Source organism: Ranitomeya imitator, chromosome 2 (genome assembly GCF_032444005.1).
Source record: "Ranitomeya imitator isolate aRanImi1 chromosome 2, aRanImi1.pri, whole genome shotgun sequence".
Lineage (NCBI taxonomy): Eukaryota > Metazoa > Chordata > Amphibia > Anura > Dendrobatidae > Ranitomeya > Ranitomeya imitator.
Window position 1 is genome coordinate 308,462,303 of NC_091283.1, and position 15,906 is coordinate 308,478,208.

General features: G+C 43.5%; 1 pseudogene; it reads left to right on the top strand.

The window, feature by feature from the left end:
• Positions 1 to 3,561: 3,561 nt before the first annotated feature.
• Positions 3,562 to 15,906, top strand: part of LOC138663378 (zinc finger protein 665-like) — a 29,880-nt pseudogene continuing 17,535 nt past the window's right edge.

A 15,906-nucleotide genomic window follows, 5' to 3' on the forward strand; every position in this document is an offset into this window, starting at 1 on the left:
TGTTTATTTTTTTTTTTTTTATGTGAGCAGCGTGATAGGGCCATGTTTACCAGGATTGGGTGGTATCTATACCATGATAATGATGGGAGCCATGTTTACCAAAATGGGGATAGTAGCCATGTACTGTGTATGAGGTTGGGGAAAGGGGCCATGTATACTAGGATGGGGATGGTGGCCATGTAAACAAGGATGGGGTGCCATACATACCAGGAAGGGGGGCCATGTATACCGGGATGGGGCCAGCCATATATACCAGGATGGTTAACCATGTAAACCAGGATGGGGGTGGGGGCCATATACACCAGGATAAGGGGCTTCGTATACTCAGTGGGGGGGCACGTATACCTGGATTGGTGGCCATATATAACTGAATGAGGACATACATACCATGATAGATGTTATATATACGTGAATGGAGCCACTTATATAAGAGACCACTGCACAGTTTTCTAAAAATCACCATCTCTACATGTCTGACAGCCAGTCCATTCCAGGGTCAGTTCAATTCCAACCAAAGTACACCTCATTCTCCTTAATGTGTTTGATTTGGTGATCACCTGAACCAAATCTTATTTAATGAGGGAAAGGATAAAAAGACTGTTGTGGTCTTCACAATCCTCTTGCAATAGGACAAGCTGGATGACCAAACAAGTGCTAGAAATAGTCCAAAATTAATTTGAATGAAAAAATAATTTGTAACCATGTCAAAGAAGTTGAAAAGAAAAGTCTTGAATGAGGAAAAGATGGGCTCAATTCTGGCTTTACTATTAGACGGACTTTAGTCTATTACAACAAAGTCATGCAGCAGACATTGAGGACAACAAAGCTACAGACCGGCAGAGGGTGAAAGCGAATCTCCACTGACCGGGATGACTGTCCTTTTATTCGAATGGCACTCAGCAACCCCAGGATGACATCAAGTGACCTATAAAAGGAATGGCAAATAGCAGCTGGGGTGAAGTGTACGGCAAGAACAGACTTCTAGAGGCAGGCCTCAAGTCTTGTAAAGCTAGAAAAAAGCCTTTCATCATTGAGAAGCAAAGGAGTGCCTGGCTCAAGTTTGCCAAAGACCCTAAGGATTGGACCATAGAGGACAGGAGTAAGGTAATCTTCTCTGATGTGTCTAATTTTCAGCTTGCCCAACACCTGGTCGTCTAATGGTTAGACAGAGACCTGGAGAGGCGTACAAGTCACATCGTCTTGCACCCACTGTGACTTTTGGTGGAGGATCGGTGATGATCTGGGGATGCTTCAGCAAGGCTGGAATTGGGCAGGTTAATCTTTGCGAAGGAAGTATGAATCAAGCCGCATACAATGTTATCCTTGAAAACCACTTGCTTCCTTCTGCTCAGGCAATGCTCCCTCTCTCTGGGGGCTGTTTTTTTCCAGCAGGACAATGCCCCATGCCATACAGCTAGGTCAATCAATGTGTGGATGAAGGAGCACCACATCAAGACCCTGTCATGGCTAGCCCAATCTCCAGACTTGAGCCCCATTGAAAACCTACTAAATGTAATCAAGAGGAAAATGGATAGTCACAAGCCATCAAACAAAGAACGTCTTAAATTTTTGTTCCAGGAGTGGTATAAAGTTACCCAAAAGCAGTGGGAAAGACTGGTGGAAAGCATGCCAAGACGCATGAAAGCTGTGATTAAAAATCATGGTTATTGCACCAAATATTCATTTCTGAACTCATCCTAAGTTAAAATATTAGTATTGTTGTTTCTACATGAATAAGAAGTTGTTTTCTTTGCATTATTTGAGGTCTGAAAGCACTGTTTCTTTTTTATTATTTTGTCAATTTCTCATTTGCTGAAAATAAATACATTTTTAGCTTAAAATTTCGGAGACATGTTGTCACTGCTTTATAAAATTAAACAGTGTACATTTTACTCAAAAAACATACCTACAAAGAAATTTTGCAGTGGTCTCGTAATTTTTGCCAGAGCTGTATATATAAAATTTAAAACCTAGGTGCATCTTATGGTCCAGTGTGTCTTATAATCCCAAAAATATGGTAATTTCTGACCATGGTGTTTTTGAAAACAAAATTTTTTTTATTTTTATAAAAGCCTCAAACTTATGTGTGTAAATCAGACATGAGATCTGACGTGATAGAAGATTACAGTGCGGGGAAGACTGGAAACATTCATATAGATGGCTGGTGGTGATGTAGTCAGTGATGGACTCGGACAAATATGTTTCTAGAGCCGTAGTAGAAGATGATGTCATCCTCATCATGAAGTAGTTATTTCTCCTGTCACGTGTAATGAATATCTCCTGCAGTATTGTTAATGGCGATTTCAGGGTCTGTAAATGAGACGAAAATTAGCGTTATGGAAGATGAGTCTATGAGAAACGTATTCAGCTGCCGACTCCGAGGAACAAACTATTTGTTGTCTGTGGCCTAAACTTTATAGGTTTTATTAGTAGATGTCAGAGAAAAAACAATGTTGTAAAATAATAAAAATATACCATATTTTTCGGACTATAAGATGCACCGGACCATAAGACGCACCCCAAATTTACAGAATTAAAATAGGGGAAAAAATGTGTCAAATGGTGGTCCGTCATACAGACCGAATTAAGCTTACCATGGGAAATCAGTAGCGCTGGGGGAGGGTGGTTACAGGGGGGGTTCGGTGGTCCAGCAGTGATATGACTCCTATCGCAGACTGATGCGGTAGGTTCTGTGGTGCGGTGGCTCCTCCAACATTTTCTGAAAGCCCGGAGCACCCGCACATCCATTGCTGTGAAGCAGTAGCCTCTGGGAAATCCCATCCCAGGCTGACACGACAGGTTTGTCGGTGCTCAGGGTTGCGGGCGCTACGCTGTTATTTTGTGAAAGCCCTCGAGCCCCACACACCCCCACTGCTGCGATGCGGTGGCCTTCAGTAAAATGGCCTCTGGGAAAATGCCACTGCAAATTGAGATCTCGGCTCCAAGATCTCATCTCCCGAGATCTCAATGTGTGCATGTGCCAACCCGGTGGACATTTTACCAGGGGCTAACGCATGGCAGCATCGTGGATGTGCAGTGCTTTGGGCTTTCCAAAAATGTTGGCGGAGCCCCGCACCACTGCACACCTCCAAATACTTCCGCACCAGCCTAGGAAGGGAGTGTGATCTGCCTGCAGTGTTGGACCGCCGTAGAATCACCCGACTCCTGCTGCCATCACACTAATTGTAAGTATATTCCGACTAGAAGACGCACCCCCATTTTCCACCCAAAAATTTGGGGGGAAAAACTGCATCTTGCAGTCCGAAAAATACGGTAATTGCTGCTTGGGTCCCCGCCAGACTCTGTATTTTCTGGTCTGTCCCAACGAACTTGTGATTCCTACAGCAAATTAATTGCCGAAGCAGTGAGTAACATAGCCAGTGATTGGTTGCATGGAGATGTCTTACTCAGTAATTCAGCTTATGTTCCAGTCCATACAAGACTAGAGAATACAACATTCTGTCTTCTGAAATGTTTCCTTTGCTATCTCCAGTAATTTTATTATTACACAGCATTCCTTGTAATGATTCATCGTCTCATCGTCTTCCTATTCAGGTCCCTACAATATCCGATCCTTTCAGTAGACATCTTCTATATTAAGAGAAATTTTCTTAACTACCAATCAAGAATGGATATGAATTGGGACAAGATGGCAGAGAGGATATTACACCTCACCCTAGAGATCCTCTTCCGTCTTACTGGAGAGGTGAGAGATTTTGATAGCGTCACATTACATAATTCTTATTTATGGCAATAAAACTGTTGGACGGAACTCAAGAGGCGAGGAATCTGGAAATGTCTGTAGAGAGATTTATTAATGTGTCTCTCCATTACCAGGATTACACATTAGTGAAGAAGACCTCTAGTGAGCGCTGTCAGGCCCCTGTGTCTGAAAGGTGGGAAAGACCCCTGAGCCCAATCACAAAGCCTCCACCTCACCCCCTGATACATGAGGAAATCAATGACCAAAAGATCATAGAACTCACCTACAAGATGATTGAGCTGCTGACTGGAGAGGTAACACTGCTGGGAATACTGGGACATTATACAGTAAAACTATGAAGGTATCGGAGTGATGACGGTATCATTGTATGTGTCAGATTCCTATAAGGTGTCAGGATGTCGCTGTCTATTTCACCATGGAGGAGTGGGAGTATTTAGAATTACACAATAATCTGTATGAGGACATCATGATGGCGGTTCCCCAGCCCCTTACATCACCAGGTAATAGGATTAAATACACACAGCCTATAATTATCTGTATTATCTGTATGTAAGGAATGAATTCAGTCCCTGTGTGTGTTTCCTCCAGATCTATTCAGTAAGAGGACAACACCAGAGAGATGTCCCGGTCCTCTTCTTCCAGAGGACTGTAAACAAGAAGATCCCGATGTTCCTCAGGATCATCAGGTAGATGGAGTGAAGGTGTCATGAGATCTCTCCTATGATGTGTAGACGGCTGTGAAGGTCTTGTGCTCAGTCTTGTTTTATCCACCAGTATTACATGTTTCATACTGGCTTCATGAGAACGGTGGAGATGGCAGGATTAGAGCTGATTATAGATGTGACTTTCTCCATCTGTCTGTGACTTTTATAATATTTATTTCAGGGTGAAGAACTGACCCATATTAATACTACAGAGACATATGTGAGGGGTGATGAGCGGTGTAAAGAGGAGACTCCTACATATGACTACCCAGGTGAGTAGTGACCACTAACTACAGAGAAGTCACAGATTCTTCTCAGTCACCGGCTGTGGCTGCTTTATCAATGGCATAGTTCGGACGTGGCATCATGTGATCCCCATTTTACGGGTAGAGCATAACATTCTCTTCCATCCGAAAATGTTTAAATGGCTTTGTGAAATTGTGAAAACTCTTTTGTATAGGGCTTACAACCTGCAAGTGTAATGCGGCCAGGGTGGTAGTCGTGGCAACGGACTGTAGTGTTTCCACACCCTGGCACCCCGCAGATTGAATATAAAGTCCTTTCTGGTGGGTGTGTGTGTGTGTGTGTGTGTTCCCTCGGTTTCTTTAACTCCAGCTTCAGGATTCCAGGTTCCATAAAACACTGCAGCGTCAGTCCTTTTCAAACAGTTCAACTTTACTGATAACATGGGCACCCATCACTTTTGCAGCACATTTCACACAAAGCATCATATACTTTCCCTTCCTTCTGGGCAGACTCCATTTCCTCTATAACCCCTCCTCTCCTGGCAATCCATGCCATTTCTGTGGACAATCCGTGCTCCTTCCGTATTACTTGTATCACCAGCTCCCTGTCAGCCCCTTGTCCGATTCCATCTTGCAAAGGTGCCAGGAGTTCCATCTTACTGACTCCCGCCCCAGTCGTAGATCCCAGAACCACCCTGAGGATGATCCTATTAAGCTGATGCCCGACTGTACTATTCTCCAGCCTGGGGCCCCTTATTGCCATCTGCAGCTTTACCCCCATGACCTGTAGCTGTCTCATACACTGCATGCATCCTGCCCTTGGCAAGGCTGCCCGGGTGATTATACTTCCCTGCTCCTTGCTTTTTCATCCCCTTTAGTTAACCCTGTGCTGCCTACCTCCTGCTCTATTCTATGATATCTGTTATGATCCGGTGACCTTGGAGCCGCATGGAACTTTCTCTGAGTTGGTGGAAACTGTACTGACCGCAAATCCTGAACTTAACACCGCAACTAGAAGTAGCCGCGGGGTGTGCCTAACAAATCCTAGACACCTCGACACAGCCAGAGGACTAAATATCCCTATAGATGGAAATAGGAATTCTACCTTGCCTCAGAGCAGAACCCCAAAGGATAGGCAGCCCCCCACAAATATTGACTGTGAGTAGTAGAGGAAAAGACACACGCAGGCAGGAAACAGGATTTAGCAAAAGAGGCCACTCTAGCTAAAATAGGAAAGGATAGGACAGAATACTAAGCGGTCAGTATTAAAACCCTTCCAAAAATATCCACAGCAGAAAATACAAAAAATTCCACCATCTAACTAAAGATGTGGAGCGTATATCTGCAACTCCAGAGAATCCAACAAGACTGAGAAAACACTGACACAATCTAAGCTGGACAAGAGAAAACACATGAATAGCACAGAATTATTAAGCACACAGCATGTGTGCCACAGCAACAAAAACCAGACACTTATCTTTGCTGAATTGGCAGCAAGGCAGGAGGAACCAGACAAAGATCCAAAACCTCCCAGAACAATGGACAACTGGAAAAGACTAATGAATCCTGCACACCTAAATATCCCAGTCAGAACTGCAATCAGCAGATACACCTGGCCAAGATTGTGACTCAGGGACAACTGCATTCCCACCTACAACCTCTGGAGGGAACCCAAAAGCAGAATTCACAACAGATATAATCTATCACTACTGTGCCCCCCTCTTGTCTAGCCCCACTACAGTTCTAGCCTATCCTATATCCTATTCTAGCCCCAATCCTATAAACAGTACCCATTGAGTACATTTACATATAAATATATATACAGTACAGAAGAAAAGTTTGGACACCCCTTCTCATTTAAAGATTTTTCTGTATTTTCATGACTATGAAAATTGTACATTCACACTGAAGGCATCAAAACTATAAATTAACACATGTGGAATTATATCCTTAACAAAAAAGAGTGAAACAACTGAAAATATGTCTTATATTCTAGGTTCTTCAAAGTAGCCACCTTTTGCTTTGATGACTGCTTTGAACACTCTTGGCATTCTCTTGATGAGCTTCAAGAGGTAGTCACCGGAAATGGTCTTCCAACAATTTTGAAGGAGTTCCCAGAGATGCTTAGCACTTGCTGGCCCTTTTGCCTTCACTCTGCGGTTCAGCTCATCCCAAACCATCTTGATTGGGTCCAGGTCTGGTGATTGTAAAGGCCAGGTCATCTGGCGTAGCACCCCATCACTCTCCTTCTTGGTCACATAGCCCTTACACAGCCTGGAGGTGTGTTTGGGGTCATTATCCTGTTGAAAATTAAATGATGGTCCAACTAAACGCAAACCGGATGGAATAGCATGCCTGCAGGAGATGTGTTGGCATGACTCGAGTCCTGGTTTCATAGATTCACTCCATGTCATAAATTACATTATGTTTTCAATCATAAGAAATTCAGATTACTGCACAATCTCTCCTGAAATGGGGGCACTAATACATTCTCTACTCTTCTGGTCAGGACTCAGTAGCTCCAATGGTCCACCATAAACGAGTGCAACTCCAGTTTAGTGTTGGAGTTCTCCCCTTGTACATACTTTTTTGGGGGAGATGTAACATATTTTTTGTTCTATGTTTTTTTTTTACATGTTCATTCTGGTTGATAGTTTGATTGTGGTACGATCAGCCTGCCTCAGTTAGGTGAGTTTGTAAGTTTGGAACTCCCTGGTATCTTTTTTTTTTTTAAGTCTCCATTACCTCTTCCAAATGTGCGACATCTAAATTGAAGATGCCCTAGCTCTGCAGTATTATAAGAAGTTCTCTTTAAATGTCTAATATTTTTTCTTGAAACTCATCTTATAGAAAATATTGGCCCTTACGATAGTTTAGATTGCCAAGAGCCACCAAGCACCATACTCTAATTACTCCAGAGAGTTGATACCACTACTCATATTTTACTGATGAAGACTGTTGAGTTTGAACATTTTGATAGATGTGTTATTGTCCATAGTCAGTTTTTGACTACAGTAGTAGTAGTCGCATATACAGTAGTCGCATATATTTTTGCTTAGCGGCTTTAGATCAACGTATGATTTTGGGATGTGCGGTTCATGCTCTTTTTTTTTTTCTTTTTTGCAAAGCATGTTCTAGTCTTCTTCTTGGACCAGCACTCCTCCCATTTGGCTCAGGTGATTTTAATTAGCAGGAGACTGCAAAGTAAGGGGTCTAGCCCATTTTGGCTCTCACTAAAGAGCTGGAGGAAGGTGAGTTTAAGTTCTCCTTTCATTTTGGTGTTGGTGGTGTGTGGCGGCCATTGTTGCTGTGGCTTTGTGCTGGTGGGGCGGCGTGGTCTGGAGTCTTGGGGACTCAGTCTTGCAGCATGGGTGCTGTGGGGCAACAGGCCGTCCGCCCTGCTGGTGCATGGCTGCTGTGGCGGTGGGCGCAGCACGGCTCCGCTCCGTTAGGGCGATAGGACCCACTACGAGGTTTGCCGTGAAGGGACAGTGGGCTTCATACAGTCTGATCAGAATGTTAAACTGAAAACCTCATATTCAGTTATATTAATTTTTGCCTAGCGGCTTTAGATCAACGTATGATTTTGGGATGTGCGGTTCATGCTCTTTTTTTTTTTCTTTTTTGCAAAGGATATATTTGTATCAAGATTTTAATGGAAAAATAAAGTATCGACATTTTATGGAGCAGGAACACTCTTTTTCTTCTGTTGCAATTACCACTCGTCTTGGTCCCAGATGAAGTTCCGAGCACCTGCATGGATTGGGGAGCTGAATGCGGTCTAATTTCATTAGCCGCATCATTTTATTTTGGTTATTCCTAAGATGTAAGGTGTGGATGTTATGTGCCGGTGAATAAAGATAGGACACAAGTTGTAAGTCTTTACCTGGTTTACTGCAGTTGGCTGGCCACAGTCCAGGGCACCAGGCACGGGTGGTGGTATGGCCCGGCCAGCTCAGAGGCAATGGAGGGTCCCCTTCTCCAGGTGAGGTCCGTGAGCCTTTCCTCTAGCGCCTCTTAAAGACGAAGTCCCTGCTGCCTGAAATTTCCTACAGGGTCCTCCACTTTCCCCCTGTCCTGGGACAGGTACCTGCACGACGGGCAGTTTGAGCTGTTTTACATGGACTCTTATCATGCACTGGGCTCCTTAGGTGCTGCTGCGTCTCAGGCAAGGTGTGGGCCAATTACATACAGTTCCTGGCCTTGCGGTTCTGCTCTGTGTCCTAGAGTTCCACAAAAGCCTCGGGCTCCCGGTACCTGGTTCCTGCGCTTCGGCTCTGAGGGTGCCCGGTCACAGTTCCCCTCTGAGCCCTGTTCATAACCTTTGCTCCTTTCCTCTCCAGGTACTACACATCCAACCCTCCAGGTTCTTTCTCCTTTCCCAGAGGCTGCAGCTCCCTCATGGCTGTCAGACCTCTGCGTCTCTCCTAGACGTCCGCCCACTTCATTGTTCCTCTCCAACTAACCTAACTCCTCCTCCAGGTCAGGATACATATAGCTGGGGGATGCTCTCCTGAATCCGGGTCTTGAACTCTCCCTCCTGGCCTGGATTCAGAATGTGTTGCATGTGGGTGCCTTACCTGGTGAAGAGCACTCCCTTGCCTCTGATCATGACATTACCTTCCCCGAAGGAAAAGCACTCATTGATCACCCTCACTGTCAAAAGGTTTTTTCTAATATCCAATCTGTGTCTCCTCTACTTCAGTTTCATCCCATTGCTTCTAGTCTTTCCTTGTGCAAATGAGAATAAATCAATAAAGCTATTTTTACATACCGTATATACTCGAGTATAAGCCGACCCGAGTATAAGCAGAGTCACCTAATTTTACCTAAAAAAAGTGGGAAACTTAACTCGAGTATAAGCCGGGTATGCATTGTCCCCTCATCCCTATCCTTGTATGCGTGGCTCCTCATCCCTATCCTTGTATGCAAGGCTCCTTATCGCTATCCTGGTATGATTTGACCCCATCCCTATGCTTGTATGCATGGCCCCATCCCTATCCTTGTATGCACAGCCCCATCCCTATCCTTGTGTCCACGGCCCCATCCCTATCCTTGTATGCACGGCCCCATTCCTATCCTTGTATGCACGGCCCCATCCCTATCCTTGTATACACGGCCCCATCCCTATCCTTGTATGCATGGCCCCATCCCTATCCTTGTATGCATGGCCCCATTCCTTTCCTTGTATGCAGGGCTCCAGTCCTATCCTTGTGTGCATGGCCCCATTCCTATCCTTTTTATGCAAGGCTCCAGTCCTATCCTTGTATGCACTGCCCCATCCCTATCCTTGTATGCACGGCCCCATTCCTATCCTTGTATGCACTGCCCCATCCCTATCCTTGTATGCACGGCCCCATCCCTATCCTTGTGTGCACGGCCCCATTCCTATCCTTGTATGCACTGCCCCATCCCTATTCTTGTATGCACGGCCCCATCCCTATCCTTGTGTGCACGGCCCCATCCCTATCCTTGTGTGCACGGCCCCATTCCTATCCTTGTATGCACGGCCCCATCACTATCCTTGTATGCACGGCTCCATCTCTATCCTTGTATGCATGGCCTCATCCCTATCCTAGTATGCATGGCCCCATCCCTATCCATGTATGCACGGCCCCATTCCTATCCTTGTATGCATGCCCTCATCCCTAACCTAGTATGCATGGCTCCACCCCTATCCTTGTATGCATGGGCCCCATCCCTATCCTTGTATGCATGGCCTCATCCCTATCCTTGTATGCATGGCCCCATCCCTATCCTTGCATGATTGGCCTCCATCAAAAAACGTAAAAAAATAAACCATTACACTTACCTTCCTTCGCTCCCTCGCAGCGTCTTGTCTTGATGCCAGCAGCTGCTTTATGTTTCTAAGCATTGCATGGCAGGGATGTCATGCGCTGCTCACAAGCAGAGCACAGCTTCCGGAATACTCACCACTTGCAATGCCGGAACTATGTGTGTGGGGCAGTGAGTATTAAGTAGCGCGCACACAGCGTTAACCGCCAGGCGGTCATGTGTGCCGCTACTTAAGAGAAATTAATATTCAGAATGAATATTCATCTCTGTTAAGTAGCGGCACACGTGACCTCCCGGCAGCTGCAGGACCTGCTGCTGCAGCTGACACTGCGCGAGCTATTACAGAGAAATTAATATTCATTTCTTTTTAGCAGCGGGCATCGGAGTTAGCTGCTGCAGCCGGCTCCTACCTCTGTGACCCGCTGCTCCGCCGCTGCCTCTCCCCTCCATGTTCTGGACACCTCACTCGAGTATAAGCTGAGGGGGGGGGGGGGGGGTGATTTCAGCACAAAAAATGTGCTGAAAACCTCTACTTATACTCGAGTATATACATCAATTTACCATTTTTACAGACAGTTTTAGGAGAAATGTTCAAAAATATAAAGTTCAAGGATATTTTATTGAAAAATAATTGGTTTTATTCTTGACAGATGACTGTACCTGGAGATCAGAGGGACAGCTGACATCTTCAATTTTAAAATCAGATGATCTTGAGATCTCACAGGAAACAATTGAAGTGAATGCCATTACTCCAGATATACTATCATCCCTTCACAGCAAAGATCTGTCATCTGATTCAATACCGACTACTAAGGAAAATCAAAGACCCAAAAGAGGCATTAAAAAACAAACTGCTCCTAAAGCAAGGAAGTCCTTTTCATGTTCAGAATGTGGGAAATGTTTTAATTGGAAACATCATCTTGCTCGACACCAAAGAATCCACACAGGAGAAAAGCCTTTTTCCTGTTCGGAATGTGGGAAATGCTTTATCCACAAAGTGAATCTTGATAGCCACCAGAGAAACCACACAGGGGATAAGCCTTTTTCATGTTTAGAATGTGGAAAATGTTTTGTGACGAAATCACATCTTGTTAGACACCAGAAACTCCACACAGGGGAGAAGCCTTTTTTCTGTTCAGAATGTGGAAAATGTTTTGTGACTAAATCACATCTTGTTACACACCAGAAACTCCACACAGGGGAGAAGCCTTTTTTCTGTTCAGAATGTGGAAAATGTTTTGTGACAAAATCAGTTCTTGTTATACACCAGAAACTCCATACAGGGGAGAAGCCTTTTTCATGTTCAAAATGTGGGAAATGTTTTATCCGGAAAACGCATCTTGATAACCACCAGAAAACCCACACAGGGGAGAAGCCTTTTTTCTGTTCAGAATGTGGAAAATGTTTTGCAGAGAAATATCTCCTTGTTAGACACCAGAGAACACACACAGGGCAGAAGCCTTTTTCCTGTTCAGAATGTGGGAAATGTTTTGTGAGGAAATCAGATCTTGTTAGACACCAGAGACTCCACACAGGGGAGAAGCCTTTTTCATGTTCAGAATGTGGAAAATATTTTGCAGAGAAATATCTCCTTGTTAGACACCAGAGAACCCACACAGGGCAGAAGCCTTTTTCCTGTTCATAATGTGGAAAACGTTTTGTGAAGAAATCCGATCTTGTTAGACACCAGAGACTCCACACAAGGGAGAAGCCTTTTTCATGTTCAGAATGTGGAAAGTATTTTGTAGCCCTGTTCTATGTAGCAGAAGCAATCACACAAGTGCAGCTTCTAGTCTCCCATGGGGACTATTGAAGCAAGTAGATAGTTTAAAAAAATTATTAAAAATATTAAAAAATAAAAAAATATAAAAGTTATATCACCCCTTCTCGCCCCATTCAAAAAAATAAAAAAAAAACAAATATACACATATTTGGGATCACCGCATTCAGAATCGCCTGCTCTATCAATATATAAAAAGAATTTATCCAATCAGTAAACTGTGTAGCGAGAAAAAAATTTGAAAAGCCAGAATTATGTTTTTTTGGTCGGTGCAACATTGCAATAAAATGCAAAAATGCAATCAAAAGATCGTATCAACACCAAAATGGTAACAATAAAAACGTCAGACCGGTGCGCAAAAAATAAGCTCTCATCCAGCCCCAGGCCCCGAAAAATTGAGACGCTATGTGTCTCGGAAAATGGCAACTTTTTTTTTTTTTTTACAATCTTTGGAATTTTTTTTTCACCACTTAAATAAAAAAGTTTAGTGTCTGTGAGCTTGTAATGACCTGGAGAATCATAATGTCAGGTCAGTTTTAGCATTTAGTGAACATGGTAAAAAAAAATTAAAAAACTGTTGTGGAATTGCACTTTTCTTGCAATTTCACCGCATTTGCATTTTTTTCCCCCCATTTTCGCTTACATGGTATGGTAAAATAAATGGTACCTTTCAAAAGTACAACTTGTCCTACAAAAAACAAGCCCTCACATGGCCATATTGACGGAAAAATATAAAAGCTATGGCTGTGTGGATAAGGGGAGCAAAAAATGGAAACTCAAAAACAGAAATAACCCTGGTTCTTAAGGGGATAAATAGACCAATCATGAGGAATAAGAAGGGGTTGTCCTAGTAGTGGACAACCCTTTTAAACATCTAAAATCCCACACAGATAGCAGTCATTATTAGCGATGAGCGAGCACTAAAATATTTGAGTCAACAGGTCACATGCTCAGCAGACGTTTCCAGGAAGACTGAGGGGGCAGGAAAATTGCTGAAATGGATGAAAACAGCACTAAATTGGAATGAGAACAGCATGGAGAAGATGGCTGGATGCATCTCTGACTCTCAGGTCGCTTTTGGGATCAATGTTGTCGGAGTATTACGCCACTTTTAAGGAGTGACAACAAAAACATCCAAAACCGAAAATAAAATGTACAGGGGGATTGGCCCCTACACCCGTCCGTCATTAACGGACAGGTGACGTCACCGTTCAGTCACGCCCCCCGCTCACCACGCTACTCCTATAGCAGCGCCATCGGCTGAGGCTAACCGCTGTGAACACCAGCAGTTTCACGGGGTGTTGCAGCTTTGGGAGGACGCTCCCGCATCTGATACAAGTGGACATTGGGCAGGAAACTACTACGCAAGTCCGACCACCCTTTACAGGACCACATGTGCACCTGTAAGTGCCTCTCAGCGCAGCAATCTATCTTTCACTCTTCATGTATTTCTCGGTTTTAAGGCAGTTTTACACAACACACCTGTCGGATTGCCTGCTGCTTTGGCTTCAGGCACATTGTGACTAGCGCCATTGTGATTTGCTGGTTCAGCATTTGCATTACGAAAATAAAATGTGTTTTACAAGTAAAAACATTTGTTCTTGTATATAAAGCAATTTAAAAAAGAGAAAAAATAAGCTTCCTTCACCCCTTAGTTTGTGTTTACACGTAGCCTCTTTGCTGTGTTTTTCCATTTTCTCATTGCTTTCAATGGTGAAAAAAACATTCATTGTAAATGTAATTTTAATATTTTAATACCTTATCTGGACATGTGGTGTGTGACATAGTGAGACACATCCTGTTTACTTTATAAAGGGACTCTGAAAATCACAAATCCTATGCGGACAATGCAAGAACTTCCAAAAATGAGTAGGAAGAGGGACTCTGATACACCCTGTATTAGACATAAAGGAGGGTCTCATAAACATTCTTTTAAAATTGTTAGGAAGTGGGACTTCTAGACTCATAAAGTCTATGCACTAAGTGCAAGGTCTAGTAAAAATTTAAATGAGGGTGTGATGACACGGAATTTTATTTTAATTAACCAGATGTCTATTTTCAGTAAGCCAGGAGGAATAGACTGTTATCTATATGACGACTTTTGAATTTATGCAATTGTTCTTCAGTTGGTCAAAAACCATACACTGTTGTCACGAGTCTTAAACGTTGATTTTTGATCATTTTAAATGGCTAATGTTTGCCTCTTACATCAGACCCTACAACTTATTGTCTGCTTTCTTTGCAAGACACTGATGCAGGGTCATTGAACAATGGATGTTTGCTTAATTTATTGAATGACCATTGTGTGGGTTTTGTGGCTTGTTGACTTACAAAACAAATGAATAAGAACTATGCAAATAGATTAAATAGTCAAACGATACGAGTTAAACTCATCACATCTTCCTCTTGACGTCTGGATGCTGGCTTGAAAGACAACAATTGTGAGCTATATATGTGGGATATGCCTCTAACAATATGCATCCAGACAGCCGAGAGATCCAAAGAACCAGAGACTCTTTACATAACCACAGCCAGGAACACTTTACAGGATAGCTGCCAGATCGTGGCTCTATCACGAGTGACAGAGATCTGACATTCTACAGAATGCCAGCCAGGCACCAGCTGAAAGAATATACATCTGCTTCATTGACCATCAATGAACCCATGAATACATTTGGGGTAGTCAGGATTTGAACTCACCAGTCACCAGAGTCCTATGGATACATTTGTGAAAGCCAGGAATGGGACTCACCGGTCACCTGACTCCATGGAGATGTTCGGAGAAGCCAGGTTGTGACCTTCCTGGCACCTGGCCTTGTACCTCAATGAACTGTCAGCTTCCTAAGCTTGTCGTTACCTCCTCCCTGTCCGAGGGAGAGGTCGAGGTAGTTGGCCCTGGAAGCGCTGAAGTCACAGCTGCTCTTATCCCAGCGAGTCAGTGGGTGAGACTGTAATTTGCACCATCTTGGGTATTTTGCTAGTACTGTTCTATGTGTTATTTAGAAGTATAAAATGAAAATAGTGGCGCAAGTGTTAAGGTGTTATCTGCAGCGAATAAGACAATTGCAGGAAAACTAAATAAGTATTGTGAATGTTCGCGCTGATAAACCTTGGTAAAATTAAAAATTGACTGGTGAACAGTGTGAGCTAGCTTTGGGCCTTGTACCTGTTCACACTAGTCAGTAAAAAGAGGACCCATAAGATAGTATAACATATAGAATGATCTGTGGGCAGTGTGGATAAAGGGGGGAAGGGAACAGGTTTAAAATACTGTAGACCTTGTGCCTATTCACACTAGTTTAATTGAAAAGTTAGTTGTGCATATAAATGCTGGTAGGTACTGTTAGATAAAAGGGCTGCATTCATTAACCCCTATTTCCACAAGAAAAAGTTATGCAATTATACACAACTAGATGGTGGCCCGATTCTAACGCATCGGGTATTCTAGAATATGCATGTCCACGTAGTATATAGCACAGCCACGTAGTATATTGCCCAGCCACGTAGTATATTACCCAGTCACGTAGTATATTGCCCAGCTGCGTAGTATATTGCCCAGCCACGTAGTATATTGCCCAGTCACGTAGTATATTGCCCACCTACGTAGTATATTGCCCAGCCACGTAGTATATTGCCCAGTCACGTAGTATATTGCCC